Consider the following 21,637-nt stretch of genomic DNA (forward strand, 5'->3'; position numbering starts at 1 on the left):
CAAACCCTGCTCCAAAACAGGATGCCAACCCCACCTCTGAGGAGGGACGAAGAGACTGAAAGCAGGTTCCTGCCCAGGATTCCCCAGGCCTCTCCTTGAAAAGCCCAGATGTTGCCCCAGTGCCCAGGCAGTGGCCCAGAATGGTGCAGGTCAAGGGTACAGATTGGGGAAGTGATCCTGCTGCCTCATTGTCCCACAGCTGGCTCCTCTTTCCTCGGGGTTTTGTGTGGCCTCAGCAGGGGACCTGGGGAGGAGGGTGAAAGGCAGAGCGGATGAGGGGGGCTGGAAGGGTAGGACTTTGCCCTCACCTTCCAGGATGGCCTCTGGCCTCCTGTCAGCTGCCCTTCACTGCTCGCCACTTCAGCCTCAGAGCAGGGACCACGTGGGTGAGTTGCCATGGAAACTGGAGTTCCATTTGAAAGCCAGGCATGGGTAATCTGAGATGGTGGGGGAAGGGTGCTGGGATCCAGAGGTGGGCAGCTACACCTGTTTGCCTAACGGCTCCTAGCCCACCTCTTCCCACCAGAAGCCTTTGTCGTAAGGCCTGCTGCCCTTCTACCCTGTAAGATCCCACGGTTCCATGGCCCTACTCTCTATCCCCAAGGCCGGTCGGCATCTTAGGCAGTGGCCCCACAGGCGTGGCCCTGATTCCCCAGAGAAGGAGTGATTATCCCTGTTACACAACAGACTGGGGGGAAAAACACCCGAAGACAAGTCCTTTTTTGCCCCACCAGGGGCGGGACAGAACCTCAGGGATTATCTGGATTAAAGGGGCTGTGTGGGAGAAGGAGGTGGGCATGGGCATTTGGCGCTCCAGAGATGGGGCCCTGCACCCCGGCCCTCTTCTCCCCACTACAGTTCCAGGGCGGCTGACAGAGGCCAAGCACACACGGTAAACAGAAGGCTCTGAGCTGGACTGGCTGAGCAGTGCATTCTCTTCTCTCGGCCTCGGTTAGGATCCCAGCTCGGCCACTCCAGATCTGGCTGTGCCTCGCTGGAGCCTGGTTCAGCACAGGGCTTGCTCTTGCCTGCGGTCACTCTTGCTGTCTGCCCCACCCCACCCCCACCGACAGCAGAGGAGTTAAGAATTTTGCTTCTCCTCTTTGCTGTGTGACTTGGCACAAATTGCCTCGACTTGCTGAGCCTCAATTTCTTCCATGAAATAAGACAATAATTGCCTTTTAGGGTGGTTGGGGGATTAACCAATACAATGCATTCAAATGGCTTAGCACAGCGGCTGGTGTCAACAAAAGTAGAATTATAGTTATTAACTATCCGTCTCTCAACACCCAGAACAAGCCGTCTCCTCCACGAAGGCTTCCTTTCTCTAAGGAGAGAGGAACTGGCACCTGGGAGCACCTGGGTGCCCGGTGCTCCCCATGCATTTTCTCATTGCGTCTCCCATGGCCGGCCCTGTGAGTGAGGTGCTTTCTATTATCCCCACTGTCAGAGGTGGGCATTGAGGTGCAATGAGTGTCTTGCCCAAGGTCGAGCTACTAAGAGGCAGAGGCAAGAGTCAAGCCCGGCCTGTCTGGTCTCAAAGGTTTTGTTCTTTCTGTAACCGGCACCTCTCACATGGCACAACCATCCGCCGGTCATTTTCCTCTCCGTACAAAGCAGGTTATTGTTGCTTGCGATTTGTTTCTCACCTGGACTCCCTGCACCCGGGCCAAGAGGGCGGAGGGACCCAGATATTTCCTGCTCCGCTGGGAGTTTCTGCAGCCGGGAGCTGGGAGCTGGGAGCTGGGCAGGTGTTTACAGGAAGCAGGTGACCTGTCCTCGGAATCCCCAGGTAGGGAGGGGATTCCAGGTGCCGGTAGGGGTTGTCTGGACTCTGAGACAAACTCTGATTTTCTGTTCGACTCTCACCTTGGCCTCTGGACCTGGACCTCCCATACCGGGGCTGGCGAGAGCTTGATGGATGACCTTGACCTGCCTTTGTTTGGGGACTCAAAGTGTCTCCTTTAGGCAGAAAGGAGGGGTGGGGCGGGCAAGGGGGAGAAAAGAGAAACAGGAGGAGGGAAGGAGGCGGAGGGAGGCGAAGGGGAAGGGGAGGGAGAGACTGGGGGGCAGGGAGGACCCCGAGGCGGGGGAGGGGCAGCCTGCCAAGTGTGAGTCTGATCTCAGAGGAAGAAGAAAGGATGAGAAAGCAAGAAATCAGCTTCTCGGAAAGGATGAAAGGAGGCGGGAACTGAGGCTGGTGGGAGAGCGAGAGAAAGAGGGTGAGAAAGTAAGTGGCAGAGAGGGAGCTGGGGAAGGAGATGAAAGGAGGGGAGCGGCTGAGGGCCGGGAGGAAAAGGAACAAAGACTGAGGTTGAGCAGCTGCGGGGTCCTCCCTCCCGCCCAGGGAGGGCCTCAGCGGGCCTCGTGGCTGAAGGAGCCGGGAGCCAGCCTTGACTCAGTCTCAGGTTCCTCCCACCCCACCCCCCACCCCAAATCCTTGCTGGCTCAGCAGTTTCCAGGGGGCGGGGCACCCTGCTCTGCCCTCCACCCTATTCTTGCAGCATCCTCTCTGTGGACGCAGTGAAATACCCCCACCTCCGCCTCCCAGGTCTCTGAGGCTGGCACCTGCCCTCGGCGTTCCCTCATGCGTGCTGTCCTGGGCAACCCTTTGAGAACTTTCCAAAGAGGCAGAAACCCAGAGCTGGGGCTGGGGGGAGGGTGATGGAAGCAGGTGCGCTTTACAGCCCAAAGGAATTCCCCCTCCTCTCGGTGATAAGGCCTGACACCTTGCTAGGGGGTGGAGACAGCTCCCAGGACTGGCTCCACCATAATAAAATAATTCAAATGCATTGAGAGGCTAGCAGGAACTAAACAGGTTGTGTTTTATCTCACTCGGTCCCCAGAGCAACCCGGAGAGGTCTGGACTGTTATTGTTTCCAGTTTCCAGAAAAAAAACAAGAGCCAAGGAGGTGTGGTTGTTTGCTCAGCTCACAGAGCTGATAAGAGGAGGGACAGGGTGCCTTGCTGGTGGGGACAGAAGTCATGGTCCTCCTGGGCTTTAAACCCGGGGGCGGGGCGGGGGCTGGAAGGCATGGGTTGTGGGTGGCAGCCTGAGAGGCCACGGAGAAGTTAACGGTCTGTGCTGGTTTGGGCAGGTCTCAGAAGGCTCTGTGCCTCAGTTTCCACATCTGACACCACTGTTGCTGTAGGTTTGTGCCCGATGAGGCACTGACCAGGGGAGCCAGGACACAAGGACCGTGAGGCATTCCTCCTCCAAGGACAGGGACAAAGACGGGCACCTGTTGAGAGAGCTGTTAAATTGAGAACAGCTACCCCCCAAGCCTTGCCAGCTCCTTCAGGGAAGGCTAGATGGAGGGACCTAGGCCCTGCCTTCCCAGCGCTCCTGTGAACCTTTCTCTAAAGTGCTTGCATGTACGGGTAAACACACTCTCACACACACTTATCTTCACGGCCACCTTCCAGGGCACATAAAGTACACCTGGCATTAATTTATGTGGCTGGAGGAAACTAAGGTCATGCCATTGGCTGTAGGGAACACAGATGCCACTTGGACACCTGGGCAGTGAGAGTTCTGCCCTCAAGGCAGCTGTGGCCTCTTAGGACAACAGCAGGCACCTGTACCCACCTGGCAGCCAGCCTGCCCACCCCCCACAATACCAGGGGTCATCCTGCAGACCCTGCAGATATTCTGGCCTCCTTGGCACCACCAGGCAGCCTCCCTGTGCTCCTCTGGCTGATGAGGAGCTGGACCTGCTCCCCTCCCACCACAGGGCCCTGGTAGATTCCCCTGTCACCTTCAGTCAGGGCCTACTACGTTACAACCTGAGTATGGAAAAGGGTTTCCGCTCCCCCTCCCTCACCTCTACCCATAAGGCAGCTCCTTCCCTCCAGAGACCAGGGATGAAGCCTGTGGTTGCATGGTGGTGGCCCTCGCTTGGGTTTTCATGGGTGGAGGGATCATGGGGCAGGAGGGTCTTGTGTGTTGTGTGTCCATTTTCAGTCCCAGGTAAGGGGGATTCATGACGGAGGGGATCCATCCCCTTCCCTGGCAGATAGGGGTAGAGCTGGTCCCTCACAATGCAGCCCTAGCCGGCGCAATCTTCAGCACAGAGGTGCTGAGGATGGCTGGACAGACAGGGAACTGACTGAAGAAAGATGCCCCAGGAGGAGAGCTGGGGGTGTGAGGGCAGGCGGTATAGAGATGGGCAGTTGTCAAGGATGAAGGCCCGGATGTGGGTGGGCACTGCAGGAAGGAGGGAGCTAGGGTGGTGGAGCTGGCAAGGGGAAGGATCCAGAGTCTCAGAGGGGAAGACCCAGGAAGGGGTGGGCCCCTTTTTTCTGCGATCCCCCCCCCCTTCTGGGTCCCCTGCTGCGCTTCCCCAGCCGAGAGAAGGCCCCTCTGCTCCTCCAACATGATCTGTAATTTCCGGCAGACATTTGAGGTCCCTGACATCTGCATAATGTGGGCCAGTCTCTTAGCAACGGGGAACAGCTGTCTGGCATTTCCAAGATTAAACTGTAACTATACACGGTCCTTGCCAGGGGGAGGGAGAGGGGGAAGGGGATAAACACTGCCTCCTGGCATTTTCAAACTCATTTAGCTTTTATTCATTTCCTGCCTCCAGTAAAGAGGCCGGGGAATCGGGCTGGGCCAGGCTGTGACTGCCCCTGCCTCTGCTGCCGCCGCTGAGATTGCAGATGACTCTTCACCCAGATATGTTTGCTTGCAGGAGGAAAGAGGGTAGAGGAGAAGGCTGGCCTTTTTGTTTTCATGTGATTTATTTTTGCGGGTGCAGTGATCCTGGCACACACAGGAAGAAGGGCCGTGTAGCCCACTGATGAAAGCCCCCAGGTGGCTCCCATCAGACATAATTCATTAGCTCCATTGCTAATAACTCCGTGACCTTGGGCCAAATCCCTTTACCTGTCTACACCCCCATCCGTGAAGGGAGATAATTCCACCCTCTCCCCCTACCAGGGCTACTGTGAGATGTGCGCCTCTCTGTCCCTCTGGTCACCCTCCCAACCTGCCCTCTGTGTTCTCTGTCTCAGCTCCACCATGGGACAGAGGCAGACGCCATCCCTTGCCCCAGGAGCCACCTTGAACTCTGGTTCCCTTGGGGCCCCCGAGCAAGGCTGCTTGTACCCTGCAGGACCTACGCAGAGCTCAGCAGCGCTGGGAGGGCCTTCTCTGCTGGCTGGCGTCTGCTCCCCCGGCCTGCCCGGGCCGCGTCAGCTCCTGTGTCCCCACCCCTCTGCCGCCAGCTCCTGCCATTTGGCTGCAGCTCCCGACCTCGTGAATGCTGTGTTTTGGTCTTGCAGCAAGAAGGAAAAATAAAAGGGCGGGGGTGGGGCGGCCTAGGAGGGGAGAGGCAGAGGGAGGAGGAGGGAAAAACCCTTTAGCCGCCTGTGCTGGCTAGTTCCAGGAATGCGTTCTGGGACATCAGTGCCAAAGCAGTGACCCAGGCACAGCGGCCAGGCCCCGAGGCCAGCCCCCGAGAAGGGAGAGGCCGCTCCAGGGCGAGAGCTCTCCTCCTCCCACGGCTGCCTTGCTGACTCACGCCTGCTCCAGCTGGCAGGAGCCTTTTCTGGGGATGGCTGTTGCTAAGATTCCTTGGAGATGACTGATTGCTTCTCCTTGAGCTTGGTGAAAACATGTTTGTAGACTGCATGCAAACACACGCACGCATGCTTGTGGGCTCGCACGCTCAGCACGGGCACCTGCACACCCATGTGGGTGCCCAAACGTGTGTGCAAGCACAGAGCACTCACACTTGCTGACTCTTCCCATCACCTTGGTGATCCTTAGGCACTGATGCTGGCCACCACAAGGGACCAGCGCCCACCCCAGCCCCCGCAAAATAAAGGGGGTGCAGACATGCCAGGCTTTCTGAGACCGTACTAGGGCAGTGGGGAGGCGGCCTGTGTTTAGGCCTGCTTTCATCTGAAAGAGTTTTCAGGTTGCCTTGAAACATTCTTGGCCTCTGTCCCTGCTCCCCTCCCTCGGTTTCCTTCATTCTGCTATAATGATCTAATCTTCCTTTTCCCATTGCCTGCCAGGTTTTTGATGTCTGGTGTTCCAGGCACTCAGCTGGGAGCTGGAATCCTCTGGAGCCAAATTCTTGGCCTGGCCCCGACGCCCCGAGGTCTCCTAGAGAGCTTCGGGGCCTCTATTTCCCCCGGAGAGAGGGACCCTGGGGTGAGGACTCAAGGATGGGTAGGCCGGGCTTATCTCTGGGCCCTGCTGCTGGTGGGTTCTGGGAAATGTTTGTTGCTCCTCTTTGCTGGTCCAGGGTCTTGCTGGGGTGGGCCTGAGCGCTCAGGGCTCGCTCAGCCTGGGCCCTGATGCCTGGCGTCCCGCCTGGTGGCCAGCGCTGTGTGTGACCTTGGTCACATCGGGCTCTTGCTGCCTTGGTTTCCCCACCCACTGGGCTGAAACTGGACTCCTTGCTGAGTCTGCCAGGGTTTGACTGTGACGGGGCTTGGCAGGCACTTGGGCACTGGGCAAGGTTGTTTGTCACGGGTTCTTGAAGGGGCGGAGGGGCAGAGGGCCGCGTGCCAGCGTGGAGCCCACACTCCTCTCACTGCCGGCGCTGCCGGGCTCAGGTTCAAGCGTGGTTTCTTTAAATGGACCCGCCCCAGAGCCAGATCCCAGGAGCACTCTGCTGGGATTCAGGGGAGGTTGCTAAGGAAGGCCTGGTACGAGGCCTCCAGGGATGAGCTGGGGCCAGCCTGGATTCAGCAGGCCTGGCAGGATTCGTGCCAGCCTTGAGGAGATCATTCCTCTGTGCTCAGGGTCCTCATTCCGAAAGGGAAGACAAGCTTGGCTCCAGGGTTCCTGCTGGTTTTGATGTGCAATGACATGGGGTAGAATGTCATTGGGAATGAAGAGAGTAAAGCAAATGACGAAAATGAAAATAAGCTGCACAAAGAGAAGACCCTTTGTGGGGATGTCAGCCCCGAAAGCAAGCTCCGGACAGCAGGCAGGAGTGCTCCGCTGGGTGCGTGCTTTGTACAGCACACGAGAGTCCAGCGGTGCTGCATTCCATTAACTGGGTCTCTGCAGAGTGAGCAGAGGCCTGTGGCTTAACCCCTTGGACCTCTCATCTCTCCTCTGCACAAGTGGCCTACTGGACCCTTCGGTTTCTTTGCTGCTCTGACATGCAATGATCTGACATGCAATGCTGCTCTGACATGCAACACCTTTCTCCCAAGGGTTCCCAGCACAAAGTTGTGGGTGCACACCCACATTCATGCACACCACACCTCCACAGAGTCCCAGAAACACTATGGAAGTTGGGACGGCCTTCCAGGAATGTTGCATTCTTTTATGTTCGGAGTGACTGAGGAGCAGCTACAAGCAAACATTTAGTAGTGGGGGGTCTCCTACACTGTACGGTGTCACACTTTCCTAGCAGCATGGCGTGCGATGCACACCCATGCGTGTTCTGATTCCTGTCTTGGCTTCTTGGACCTAGAGGCTTTGAGACCAGGTTGTTTGCTGGTGTCTCCCCTAATTGCCTGGCACCGTGCTGCCTCTCGTGGGTGATCAGTTTCCATTTGTGCATCGATGGGTGAGAGAAAGACACTGGGAGATTTATGTTAATTGGTTAGATGCATTCGCCAGCCCTCCATACCGTCCAACCAGCCTCTCACTCAGCTATCCTAACCTGTGCCTCCCAGTATTTGGGGACGGTGCCCCCTGCATGCCCTTCTTTTCTTAGTGCCTGCCCATGCCCTAACTTCCTTTTCCTTCTCACATCGGGACTGTGAGTCCCTCACAGAGTTACTTACTCTTCCCTTCCGCTAGGCCCTCTGATCTTCCTCTCCAGATGGAGGCCTTTGGGTGGCTGTTGGAGAGAGAATGACTGAACTGGAGGCGACAGGTCCAGACCTGGGGGAGTCCCCCTGTCTCTTCATTTGGACCTTCTGTCTGGTGAGGCCAAGTGCAGAACTGTAACTGGAGCTGAGGTGCGCTCATCAGTCCTCAAGTGGTGAGGGGCTGAGGAGGGCCTTCCCTGCAGTGCTGCCCTGTGCCTGGGGCTTGGGAATGGAGGCTGGAGCTGGGGAGTCTTGCTGGGTCCCAAAAGCACGGGAAGGCAGCCAGTGTTGGGGCTTGCCGATTTTGGTGTGGCCTGCCTTCAGGCCTTAGGTTTCTCTGGAAATGAGTATTCTGAGCCTCCCAGTCCTGTCTGACTTGAACCAGCTTGGCTTGGGGCTGGGGAGTGGGGGCTCTGCTGGCCAGGGCTGGTGACATGTGAACCCTTCCTCTGGGCATGCCGTCTACACAGCCTGCCACCCCCTGCTGTAGGTGAGGGTTGGGGTGGCCCCACCAGGGCCCAGGAGTTGAGTGGCACTGCTGGAGAAGGACGTGGTGGGCGTGGGAAGGCGCCCCCAGCCCCACACAGTGCGTGAGAAGGCGTGGCCCTGCAGACAGGTGGAAATTGTTTTACCTCCTCACCCTCATCTCAGACCTTGGATGGAGACCTCTGCTGTCCCAGGTGTGTAGCGCGTGACTGGTGCCCTTACGGGGGTGCTGCTCCTGTCCTTGGGGCTAGGGTCGTTGCCCGCTCCACGGGGCCTCTTGCCTTCACCTCCCAATCCCTAAGGTGGGTGCCGGAGAAAATGCTCTCAATAGCACCCTTCATCCTGCCAGCTACACAGCGACACCTGGTGGGCCTGAAGAGCATCACAGATCCCAGAGACCCTTCTCAGGTGGAGCCCCTGGGGGCAGTTCTCTCAGGGCATCCAAGCCCAGGCCAAGCTCCTGGGTGGCTCTCTCAGCCCCTTCCCCTGGGTAGTTAAAACCTATCCTTCCCACTGTCCCGCCTCCAGCCCAGAGTCCTGAGCGCCCACGACCTGGACACAAGGAGTTGAGTCTTGGAAGGATTCATTGCTCCATCACACAAGTACTTCGGGGGGCCTGGCCTGGTGGTGATGTTGGGGAACATGGCCACTTAGGTTGGATGAGGATTTTAGAAAGGTCTGGGAGAGACTGGGCCTGAGCTGGAGCTCCTGGGCACAAAGCAGAGTCTGCTGCCCTCCTTAGGACCGAAGCTGAATCCATGCAGGCCCTGGATGACATACCCCGTGATGGGGACATGCTCAGGGCCTGATTCTGCACCAGGCTGCAGGTAGCACCGCCCACGTGGGGGGCCTGTGCCTGTGTGTTTTTAAAGCCACTGAACAAAAGAATGGGGAGGGGATTTGAGCAGCCTTGTCCTCCACGTTGTTTTTACAACGTGACTTAGGCAAGGTCACACAGCTATTGAACGGAAAGCAGTCCTTAGTACCTTCCCCGGAGGGCACACGTGACAGTCACTTCCTGTGGACTGTGTCAAGCTGGAGAATCCTGGTTTGTTCCACAGCCCAGCATGGGCAGGTGTCTGCATGTGAGGCTGGAGGGTAATAGCTTCCTTTCTTGCTGATTCTCAGGTGTGATGGTGGGAGGGCTTTTCCTGATCTCTTTTCTCAGTTTCTCTGTGGTGAGGGGGTGCTGGATTTAGATTCGCCAGGGTTTGAATCCAGTTTTATAGGGTTGCTGTGTGATGTGACCTTGGCTCCGTAACCTCTCTGTCTCAGTTGCCTCCTCTGTATAGTGGTTATAACGTGGCCTCCTTTGTGGAGTTGGGCCGGGGCTCAGTGAGCTAGGGCCTGGAAAGGGCTTGAAACAGAGGTGACTCCCTGCTAAGAGTTATTCCGCCCCCCACCCCCCACAGAAGGGAGCACATGGGGTCTTCCTTGGGAGGAGAGGCGGGAGGGGAGTGTGTCCCAGTCAGCTTGGACTCTGACAAACAGACTGAGTGGACTACAAATAGACATTTATTTTCTTCCAGCTCTGGAGGCTGCAGCTCTGAGTTCAGGGTGTCAGCAGGATGGTGGGGTTCTGGTGGGAGCCCTCTTCCTGATGTGAATGGACCTTCTAGTTCTATGCTCACAGGGTTGCTTGGAGAAAGAAAGTCCTCTCTCCTCTCTGCATAAGAACATCACGCTGACTGATTAGGCTCCTCACCTTTATGACCTCATTCAATATTAATAACTGCCTAAAGGCCTTATTGCCAAATATAGTCATATTGGGGGTTAGGATTTCAGCTTATGAATTTGGGGAGGATACAAGTTCAGTTGAAAGCAAAGTAGAACACTGCTCCAAGACATTGAGCGCAGAGTCTATGCCGTTGTCTGCTATGCCCTGAGACCACTGCTTCCCATCTTTCCAACCTGGGGAGAGTTTGCTGGAGGCTGTGTATTTTCAATTCCTTTCACTTGTTTCCTGGGTGCTACATGGCCTGGGACAACTTTAAGGTTGCTATCAAAAATTTTTAAAAAGATTTATTTATTTATGCATACAAGACCTGGGGTACAGGCCAGAGGTGTGGGGGGGGTGAGAGGATTCATCAGAGACAGAGTGGGGAACAGAACAGGCAGACAAACTAAATACACTGCTGAGGGGAGCAGCGGGTGAAACAGGAGAGGTCTGCTTCACCATGTGGGTTGCTCCCGGGCTGGCTAGGGATCGAACTTGTGCTGCAGAGGCTGTGGATTGCTTCATAGTGCGGTGCTTAACCCTTTGAACCACCAGGGAGGCCTAAGGTTGCTATCAAATTTGAGCTTGAAAAACGAGCATGATGGCATTGGACCATGGATGAGGTTAGGAGGGCTTCCTTCCATAGGCTGAAGCTAAGAGACTGTCAAAGCACATGGCAGGAGAGAAGAGTTCTGGGATTTGTCGGCTCAGGTACGAGCTGGCAGATTCTGCCCCTTCATGTGCTCAATATCCTCTCTCACTGTCTTGCTGCTGAAGGTTATACTAATTTGGACTATTTCAATTGTAAGTTACAGAAACCCAAATTAAACTAGCTTGAGGAAAAAAACCAACCAATTAATGGGAATCACCTTCAGGTACAGTTTGATCCAGGGGTGAAAACAAAGCTACCAGGGCTTCATCTCTTTCTTGGGCTTTGCTTTATCTCTTTCTCAGTTTTGTCTTGCTCTGTATATTGGTTTTATTCTGTTGTCAGGTATTTTTGTGTGTTTTTTCCCCCCACATTAGGAAGATGACAGTTGGTACCTGATACTCACATCTTTCTACTGTAATAAATTCCTGGAAAACATCAATTCTATCTTTCACACCCTAGAGAAGGTTCTTAAGTGGCTTGTTCAGGAGAATATCCACTAATGAACAACCAGCCCAGGGAGGGTCCTTTGGGTGGCTTAGGACACTGGGCCAGCCCTACGTTCTTGGAAGAGGGTAGGGCACACCATCAAGAGTCCCATCAACACCACCCCTGGTAGGAGAGAAGCTGCTCAGGTAAATGGGGGCTAGGAAGCAGGGGAGGGAGGGGAAGTGACTTGGGTTTGCAAAGCCACAGCTGCCACACTCTTCCCAGAGGGACTTGCCAGAAGGACTTTCTGCTTCAAATGAGAATGTCAGTGCAGGAATGTTAAAGCTGATCAAGTCCACCCCAACCCACTTGACAAAGGAGAGAGCTGGGGCCAAGTGAGTGCCCTGATCAAAGTCAGCCTCCCTTCCGCAGAGGCATGACATCATTCCTGGCTCCCATTCTAGTGATTCCAGTCAGGAGTCAAGTGCAGCAGCCAAAGGGTTGTCTGAAAACCCCCCAGCCCCCAGAGGGGCTCAGGGGAGGGCCAGGAGGGAGGGAGTACTGCAGGAAGCACCTTATGGGGCAGCTCAAGGCCCTCATCTCCTACTTCTCACCCTGCTCAGGTTAGAGGCCAGGAGCCCCTACCTCTTTGCCTGCTGTGGCCAAGGAGACTGCAGGTGCCGTCAGGCCCCAGAGGGTGTGTGTGGCTGAGAGACTGAGAACGAGAGGAGATTTTAAAACAGGGAGGTGGACCACCACATGTGGTCTGAGCAATGCATGTGAGCGTCTGGAAGTTACAGTAACCTCCTAGGGGGGTCCAGTTGGCTTTGAAAAGCCCAGTAAATTCTGATCAATGTGGGGTCCTCCAGCCAAATCATTTCAGTCACCATCCTCATCAGGAGTCCTCACCCAGGCAGGACATGAAGTCAGGAGAGGAACCAGGAGCGAAGGCATCTTCTTTCCCCTCTGCCAGGGGACCTTAGCTTTTCTCTTTATCCTCGTGCGCACAGTTGCTCCCAGCCCCTGTCACACGTCCTCTGGCTAACTGACCACCCTCTTCTGCATATACCTCGTCGTTCATGCCCCTGTCCCAGAACACGCCCCCTTTCTCTAGCCCCGAAATTCCACTGGACTCATGATCAGGCTGTGCCTCCTCTAGCTTCCTGCCATTAACCCGGTGGCTCGCAACGTCAATTCTGCCCCTAAGGGAACATGTGACAATGTCTAGATACCTTGGTTGCCACAAAAAAGGGGTGCTACTGGCATCTAGTGGGTAAAAGCTAGGGATGCCTCAAAACGTCTTCCGCTGCATGGGCCAGTTCCCGTGACAGAGAATCATCCAGCCTGTCACGTCCGCAGGGCTGAGGCTGAGAACCCTCAGGTTGGACAGCCGGGCAGTGCCACTCAGTCACCCTCCTGCACTCAGGCTGAGCCGCCTCCCCACGGAAAGCCAGCTTGCCCAGGCTCACATCCTAGCCCCACCGCCCACTAGGCTGTGCACCCTCGGGCAAGTAAGTCAACCTTTCTGGGTCTCTGAAGCTCATCTGTAAAATGGGGCTAACAGCCACCTGCCAGTGATGGGGAGACTAGATGACTTAACATATTTAAGTTCAGAACAGTGCCAGCTCATAGAAAGCATTTAGTAGATGCCACAATTATTATTCTAACCATGGTTCTTAGACTTGAATCTTTCTTAGGGAGAGTTTTGGGGGCCTTTGGAGGTTATCTTCTATGTAGTCATGCTGAGCATTTACATATCTCAGTACATGTTGCTTCATTATAAGCTTTTCCTCCCTTATAATACAGTAAGGGTATTCAGTTGGGTTAAAAATGTGTGTGTAGCATGCAATTTGCAGCAACATGGATGGAGCTGGAAGGGATCATGCTCAGCAAAATAAGCCAGAAAGAAAAAGAAAAATACCGGATGGTCTCACTCATAGCAGGAATCTAGAAAACTTAAATAAGGGACCAGGAAAATGAATATAAGAAAGAAAATATCAAAATCAACAAACAACTATGAACCAGAGACACTCTATGGGGGGTGGGGGGCGGGGAAAGGAGGGGTTGGGGTCAAAATAAGGGGGTTGTAATTGTATGGGGAATATAAAAATAAAATTTAAATAAATTAATTAAAAAATGTGTGTGTAGGCAGGTAATATTATCAGCAAGCTTACTTTTGGATTGTTAAATTATTACAACATATTTTAAAATAAGTCGTATATGGAGATTTGTGGGCTCACATGGGGTTGTGAACCGTAGTTCTAGAGGATTGAACTCACACTGCCACTCATATTATTTTTGTGCCCCCCAAACTGAGGACTTGGGACGAATGCACACATAGAAGCAGCTCTCCCCGGCTCTGCCCACCCTTTCATGCACATGCAGGAGGAACCCAGGTCTGGTGCTGTGCTCGACCCACCACCTCCCACCCACTGCTGGCTGAGCCCAGCCCTGCCAGTGCAGACCACCGCCTGGTTCTTTTTTCAGGGTTGTCCTTGTGCAAAATGATGGTGGGAAGAGAACATGGACAAAGTCACGGACTAGAAATCCCACCCACTCCTGTTATCCAGAGAACACCCCTAGTAATATTTTGAGTTTTTTATTTCTTGGAAATCATACCTGTGTATTTATTTAACTTTTAACTGCTTATCTGCACCTGCTGTTTTGTAACCTGCTCTCCTGGCCCCATCCAGTTATATATCTTTTTTTTCTTTTAAATTTTCTTTTATTTGTTTATGCATGCAAGTGCTGGGGTGTAGGCCAGAGATGCGGGGGTGGTGGCGGTGAGAGGACTCACCAGAGACAGAGTGGGGAGCAGAACAGGCGCATCCATGGAAATCCACTGCTGAGGGGAGCAGCGGGTGAGACAGGAGAGGTGCCTTGTGGGTAGCTCCCTGGCTGGGGATTGAACTCACGTTGCAGTGGCTGTGTATAGCTTCATAGTGCTGAGGGGTAAGCCCCTGTGCTACCAGGGAGGCCCCGGTTATACATCTTTAACATCTTTTGAGATCATTAAATATTCTTCTTCCAAGAAATGTCAATGGCTGCCCCGTATTCCATAAATAAACCATTATTTATTTAACCAGTCTATTGATTGCCTGACATTTTGTGCCTTGTTCTTGACCTTATTTAAATCTTGGCTCTGGCACTTAACAGCTGTGTGATATCCGGAAAGTCACCTCTTCCACCTGAGCCTTGGTTTTCTGTCCACTGGGCTGCCTAATGCCCTCACGCCCTCGGGCACTGCCCTGAAGATCCCGGAGTTGGTGTGTGACGTCCTGCTCAGTGCCTCGGTGCCTGCACATCCCCCAAAGTGCTTTCTGAATGTGAAGCGCCATCCCTTCTCTCCTACACTTTCTTCTGCTGGTTCGCGAGCTCCTTCTTCACTGAGGCCACCCTGGAAGGCACCCTGGTGCCTTCTGGTGACTGTCATTCTCTGAGTGTGGGTCTCCCCCTGGCCCCCCACTGCAGGAATGAGAGCTCGTCATGAACTCTGGACTGGAAGCTAGCACCCTGAGAGGACCAGAACACAGGCCACGGCTCAGTCTGGATTTTGAATGAGATCTCTTAGGACGGCGCCTTTGGGAACACCCCTGGTGGGAATGTTCCAGGTTAGCAGGAATGATGGCCCAGAACATTTTCCAAGGTGAGTGTAAAGATTTGCCCGGGTTCCTGAGATGCGCGGGTCTATGTTCTTCCACATGCCCAGAGAGGTGACCCTCCTGGGTATCCACCGTGGTCCAGGAGCCTCGCACACCTGCTATGGGCCATTCTTTCCAGAGCTCTCTCTGTGGGAAGGTCCTAGACTAGCTTGGTGAACCTTGTTTCCCCAGCGAGCCCCCCTCTCCCCTCACCCCCCACTGTCAACCCTCATCTGCACTGCATGGGAAATGCCCAACCGTGCCCCTGGTGACGAAGGGGACCTCTTAGCTGAGGAGCCCTAGATAGCCAAGCAGCAAGCGTGTGTACAGCACCCATGTGCATGCTCGCACGCACACTCACTGCCTCACAGCCCTCCCACACCACTTGCTCTCGAACCTGCCCTCCTCCCGCACACATTTGCACACACCTGCACACACACTCCACCTGATGCAGGCGCAGGCAGCTTAAGTTTTTGGTTGTGAAGTTCTGCAGAAAAAGAGGGGAGTATGATGGGAGAGACCCAGGTGCCAGGCTGCCGTGCGTCTGCAGAAGCTGACCCCACAGCTTCTCTGTGTGACTTGAGGGGTGAGGGAGAAGGGGCACACCCCACAAATAAGAAATGAAGCACAGCTGTGCCCACTGTGGCCCCCGCTTATCTCACTATCTGCAGCGCGTACATGGAGCCGACTGGGTCAAGGGTGTCTTACCTACTTTTGACCTACAGGATAAGGTCAGAGGTCAAAGTGTGGGGGGTGGGGGGAAGGGCCAAGAGAGAAAGGACTGAGGCCCACAGGCCTTGGGAAGGAGGGGGGACTGCTGCTGGGCTTGGAGCTTCTGAGCCCGGAGCCCAGTTCCTGAGGTCAATCAAGCTCAAAGTTGGGGATGTGCTTGGAGGTGATGAGAGGAGCTCGTCAGAAAAGGCGTCACTATCCCCCTTCTGTCCCCGCTCCCCCAAGTTAAAAAACAAAGCAGAATCAGGGTAAGAAACTTCAGTAGCAAATTTAGCTCCCAAAATGTTGAGTGAGGGCCTACTATGTGTTGGGCACTTTCTAGGGGGTTCAGGGAGATAAATGTCCCCAGAGTCCCATCTGCCCCCACTTCTTTCTGAGACAGGGTCCTTCTCACCTGGGAAGGTCGGCACCGCTCTCCTCTCCTGAGAATTTCCAGCTCTGTGCCCAAGGTGCCCAGGAACCTCAGAGGACCTGGATTCCAAGCTGGGCTACCCCGAAGAATCTGCGGACTCTTGGGATGCTCAGACTCATCTAGCAAGTTGAGGGCTACAAGGCCGTCCTGCGTTCCCTGCGTTCCCTGCGGCAGGAGGGCAGCACCGGGTGGGTGCTGGGCAGACATGCGAGGTCAGTGGCAGTGCCGTGTGTCTGGGATCACTGCGTAGGGACAGTGGCTGGGCTCTAGACGGGGCACTTTTTTCTGCTTCTGAATATTTTTTAAGTTTCTCACTGTCTGGTAGCACAGTGGCTGTCCACCTGGGGTGATTCTGTCCCACAGGGATAGGTGGCAATGCCAGAACCATTTTTGGTCTACACAAATAGAGAGGGGCTACTGGCAGCTAGTGGGTAGAGAGATGCTGTGTGTCCTATAATGCCCAGGACAACACCCCCCCACACACATCTAGCTGGCCCCGAATGTCATCAGTGCTATGGTGGAGAAATCCTCCATAGCTTATCAACTCTGTGATGTTTCTGGTAGCACCTCTCCCCACTTCTAATGTGGGGCTTCCAGCCCACTGTAGGCTGAGGTGCTCTCTAACCAAGCTGCTAGGATGAGATTTTTTAAAAAAGATTTATTTATGCATATAAGAACTGGGGTATAGGCCAGAGGTGCGGGGGGTGAGAGGATTCCCCAGAGACAGAGTGGGGAGCAGAACAGGCAGATCTACTGAAATACACTGCTGAGGGGAGAAGCAGGTGAGACAGGAGAAGTCTGCTATGCTGTATGTGGGTAGCTCCCTGGCCAGGGTTCGAGCCAAGGCAGTGTCGATGGTGGTGGGTTGGCCGTTGTGGGGCAGGGAAGTGCTGATACTTAAACCCTAGGCTACCAGGGAGGCCCCTAGAACAATTTCTTAAATGAGAGTGAAGAGATAGAGATTCCAGTCCCTTTGCTGCTGCTCATGAGTCACATGCATGAGCTTGCTGAGCCTGACTCAGGCTTGTATTGACCTCAGGAACTGGGCTCAGGGCTCAGAAGCTCTAACAAAGTTGGGGATGTACTGGTGACAGGGTTCTGGGCCTTCAAGAGGGGTGTCCCTGCACAGGGAACAGACTGGGCCCTTGACAAGTACCTGAAGATTGGCTTCCACTTAGTTGGACCCTGGGCCTCTCCCCTTCTTTCCTATTCTGTTCCTACTTTCTTCTACTCTATTTGGCCATCTGATCCTGGCATCTTAGGTGTCTGATCCCCAGAGTTACAATTCATGACCACCCACTGTGCCCCATGATTTGGTCTCTCTACCCCTCACCTTGCAGCCAGGCAGATAGAACAATAGGCCAGCTTCCCTCCTGGGTTTTACATAGGGCTGTGCCTAGGCAAGGGGTCACACCTGTGACCTCTGGCCAAACGAGGGTTTGCCATATTTGGTTTGGGAATGCACCATATATATGATGTGCCAATACTCTATTCTTGGCCCAGCCTTTCTTTCTTTCTTTTTCTTTTTCTTTTTTTTTTTTTTTAAAGATTTATTTATTTATTTATTTATACAAGCACTGGGTACAGTCAGAAGCGCGGGAGGGTGAGAGAATCCACCAGAGCCAGAGCGGGGAGCAGAGCAGGCAGAAGGACCGAAGTACACTGCTGAGGGGAGCAGCGGGCGGCAGGAGAGGTCTGCGCGCCATGCAGGACCCTCCTCTGGTGGCCGGGGGAGCAGCCGGGGATCGAACCGGCGCTGCAGAGGCTGCGGGCATCTTCGCAACCCAGCGCTCAACCGCGGCTCAGCCTTTCTCGTTCCAAATATTTAGGACTTCTTTGGTTGTGAGTGGTGGAAATGCGCTCTGGCTGAGCTAAGCAAAACAGGAAATCTATTGGAAAGACCCCAGAAATATAAAAATTCCAGGGCGTCTGACAGACACATGACAGAAAGCTACAGTACCAAGTTGGGGCATTCTGAATGGTGGCATAGACTTGGTGCCCTGTGTGTGCCAGGTGAGGGCTCAGCTAACTCTGCCATGTGAGCTTAGCGTGGGGAAAGTTACACAATCCATGATCCAGCCCTGTCCTCCTCCCTGGAAGTGATATTTGAGCTGAGCCTTGAAGGATGGAGGAAACATCTGGTGGGCAGACTGAGTGAAAAAGGACACGCCTGAGCTCATGGAAAGCCCGGGGGTCCCGGTGACTGTACATGCAGCATCTTTTGGTGTATTCTTCCTTCCCTGACCGCTGGTGTAAAAAATTACCACCAACTTAGTGGCTTAAAACCACACAAGTTTAATTCTCTTACAGTTCTGGAGACCAGAAGTCTGAAATGAGTCTTATGGGATTAAAACAAATGGGGTGAATCCATGTGGCCTGGAGAGAAGCAGTCTCCTTGCCTCTTTTGTCTTCTAGAGGCACCTGCATTCCTTGGCTTGTGGCCTCTTCCTCCATCATCGAAGCACATCACTCTAACCTCTACTTCTAATGTCTCAACTTCTTTTGCCATTGGCCTTCCTGTCTCCCTCTTATGAGCACCAACACGGATCATCCAGGATAATCTCATTTTATCATCTCAAGATCCTTAACTTCACCACATTGGCAAAGACCCTCTAGCCATGTAAGGTAACATAGTCATGGGTTCCAAGGATTATGACCTCTTGGCAGGGGTGGCATTACTATGGTGCTAAAACAGCCTCCTTTACCACCTTTCTCTTTTCCTCCCTGCTGAAGGCAAAGCCGCCCATCTGATGGGACAATCTGGCACTGCTCACTGTGGCAGGGAGACAGCTGGTACTCCATTTCTGGCTGCCCTGGATTAAGGAGATGGAGCAGGACTTCTGCTGCTGCTAGGCCCAGCCAGGCCCCTCCTCCCCACATTCTAGTTGTTTTGCAATTGGAAGAGTCATCAGGGTTATGCAGGGTCTAGATTTGAGGAAGGAAGCTAGAAGCCCAGCCAATTCTGCATCCAGCTATGCGTTAGTGAAGATAACCCTGTGTGCAAACCCCTGCTTAGCTCCTGCTAGTCTGTCTTGAGGGGCTAAGAGCCCTAAGGGAAGAAGTGAAGGTAGAGTTCCCTGTACCTGCCACAATCCATGATCCACCCCCCAATGCCTCACAAAAGCCCCTAGGAGGTATGAGGAGGATGTTAGGGAGGTAAAAGTCTCCATTGTCCTCCAGGCTGTGCAGACACAATGAAGTCTTATTTTCATCCTGGGGCTTTATTTTGAAAGACACTTTGGAGCATCTCCAGGAGGAAAAGTCTAGAAACAAGTCATGTGATGAGCAATTATAGGAATTAAGAAAAGAATTAACATTTGTTGAGTGTCTAAAATGTTAAGATATTTTGCAGGGAGGTACTGTAATCACTCCAGACACCCTTGAGAAAAAACACATTTATCCTCTTCAAATAAATGAGCAAATAGGAGCTCAAAGAGCTGAAGAATGTCTCCTAATGTCACACAGGTAAGGAAGCAGTGGGGCAGGACTTGCAGTCGGGGCTTACCTGATCTCTCCCCAAATCAAGTCTTCGGTCTTTCTCCAGTGCTGCTTCCCCATGTCTAGAGAATGATTTTGTTTTGGTTTTTTTTTGAAGATTTTAGTTATTTATGCATATAAGAACTGAGTTACAGGCCAGAGGTGTGGGGGTGAGAGGATTCACCAGAGAGAGTGGGGAGCAGAACAGGCAGATCTACTGAAATACACTGCTGAGGGGAGCAGCAGGCAAGACAGGAGAGGTCTGCTGTGCCATGTGGGTTAGCGCTCACAGGGTTGCTTGGAGAAAGAAAGTCCTCTCTTCTCTCTGCATAAGAACACCACGCTGACTGATTAGGCTCCTCACCTTTATGACCTCATTCAATATTAATGACTGCCTAAAGGCCTTATTGCCAAATATAGTCATATTGGGGGTTAGGATTTCAGCTTATGAATTTGGGGAGGATACAAGTTCAGTTGAAAGCAAAGTAGAACACTGCTCCAAGACATTGAGCGCAGAGTCTATGCCGTTGTCTGCTATGCCCTGAGACCACTGCTCCCCATCTTTCCAACCTGGGGAGAATTTGCTGGAGGATGTGCGTTTCCAATTCCTCTCACTTGTTTCCTAGGTGCTACATGGCCTGGGATAACTTTAAGGTTGCTATCAATTTTTTTTAAAGATTTATTTATTTATGCATACAAGACCTGGGGTACAGGCCAGAGGTGTGTGTGTGTGGGGTGAGAGGATTCACCAGAGACAGAGTGGGGAACAGAACAGGCAGATGGACTGAAATACACTGCTGAGGGGAGCAGCGGGCGAGACAGGAGAGGTCTGCTTCGCCATGCGGGTTGCTCCCGGGCTGGCTAGGGATCGAACTCATGCTGCAGTGGCTGCAGATAGCTTCATAGTGCTGTGCTTAATCCCCATGTTCTAGGGAGGCTCCTAAAGAATGATTTTGAAGGAATAACTAGTTGCATACCCAATGCCCATCCTCCCTTTCTTTTTTCTTTTTTTTTAACCAGTAAAACCATCATTTTATTTGAGGCAGCAATGGGTCTAGATTTAAACAAATAAACAGAGGATATCTTCCATTCCTTTGCAGCTTGCCAGGGTCAGGTGACACCATCCTGACTTACGTGACATAAACAGAAGGCTGCCGGGCATTTCTGGGAAAGTTTTGTATCCTTGTTGCTTTCCTTTTATTCTTCCTGCTTGGAGCATGGCTTGGATCTGAAGGCAGAGCAGGCATCTTGCATGGTGACACAACTGTGGGGACAAACACCACCTATTAAGGATGGTGGAGCAGAAAGAAGGAAAAGGAACAGGGTCACTGAGGACCTCAAAGCCTTGTGGCAAGAGCTCTGGGCTGCCCAGCCCAGCCCTAATGTGAAGAAAGACCCATTGTTGCCTCTGGTTAAAACAGGGTCGTCTGGTTTCTGTTTCATGCAGTTGAATTTGATTCCTATTAGTGAGTGGAGACACAACAGCTCTGCTCAAACCTCTCCTCTTATACAACTTGGAGTGGCAAATTTGGGTCTTTTCTTTCTTTAGTTTTGTCTAGTTGTTTAATTTTTATTCCCTTTTATATTCTTTTTTAATAGCCTCTTTCCTAGAACCCTTTATTGCTTCTGTTTCAAATTTTGAACTAGTTGGCTCAACTGGAGTGTCCCTTCCCTCCACCCTCCTGGGAATTCTCTCTCTCTCTCTCTTTCTCTCTCTGCACAAATCTTTCACATCTTCCTGAAAAATCATGCATTACAAGTAAACTTTTTTTTAAGGATTTATTTATTTATGCATACAAGAAGTGGGGTACAGGCCAGAGGTGTGTGGGGGGGTGAGAGGATTCACCAAAGACAGAGTGGGGAAACAGAACAGGCAGATGGACTGAAATACACTGCTGAGGGGAGCAGCGAGTGAGACAGGAGAGGACTGCTGCGCCATGTGGGTAGCTCCCTGGCCGGGGATTGAACTTGTGCTGCAGTGGCTGCGGATAGCTTCATAGGTTATGTCTTAACCCCTTGTGCCACCAGGGAGGTCCTACAAGTAAGCATTTTGAAACCTTATCTGAAGCATTTTTTTCTCCCCTCACACTGATTGATAGTTTGACTGGATATAGAACTACTGGACAAATTTTCAAGACTTTGAAAGCATTGCTCCATTGTCTTCTACTTTCAGTGTCACTGTTGAGAAGTCTGACGATATTTTATTTTTTAAAAGATTTATGTATTTATGCATGCAAGAATTGGGGTGTAAGGCAGAGGTGAGGGGGTGAGAGGATTCACCAGAGATAATGGGAAGCAGAACAGGCGGA

This window comes from Talpa europaea, assembly GCF_964194135.1.
Source record: "Talpa europaea genome assembly, chromosome: 8".
Taxonomy (NCBI): Eukaryota; Metazoa; Chordata; class Mammalia; order Eulipotyphla; family Talpidae; genus Talpa; species Talpa europaea.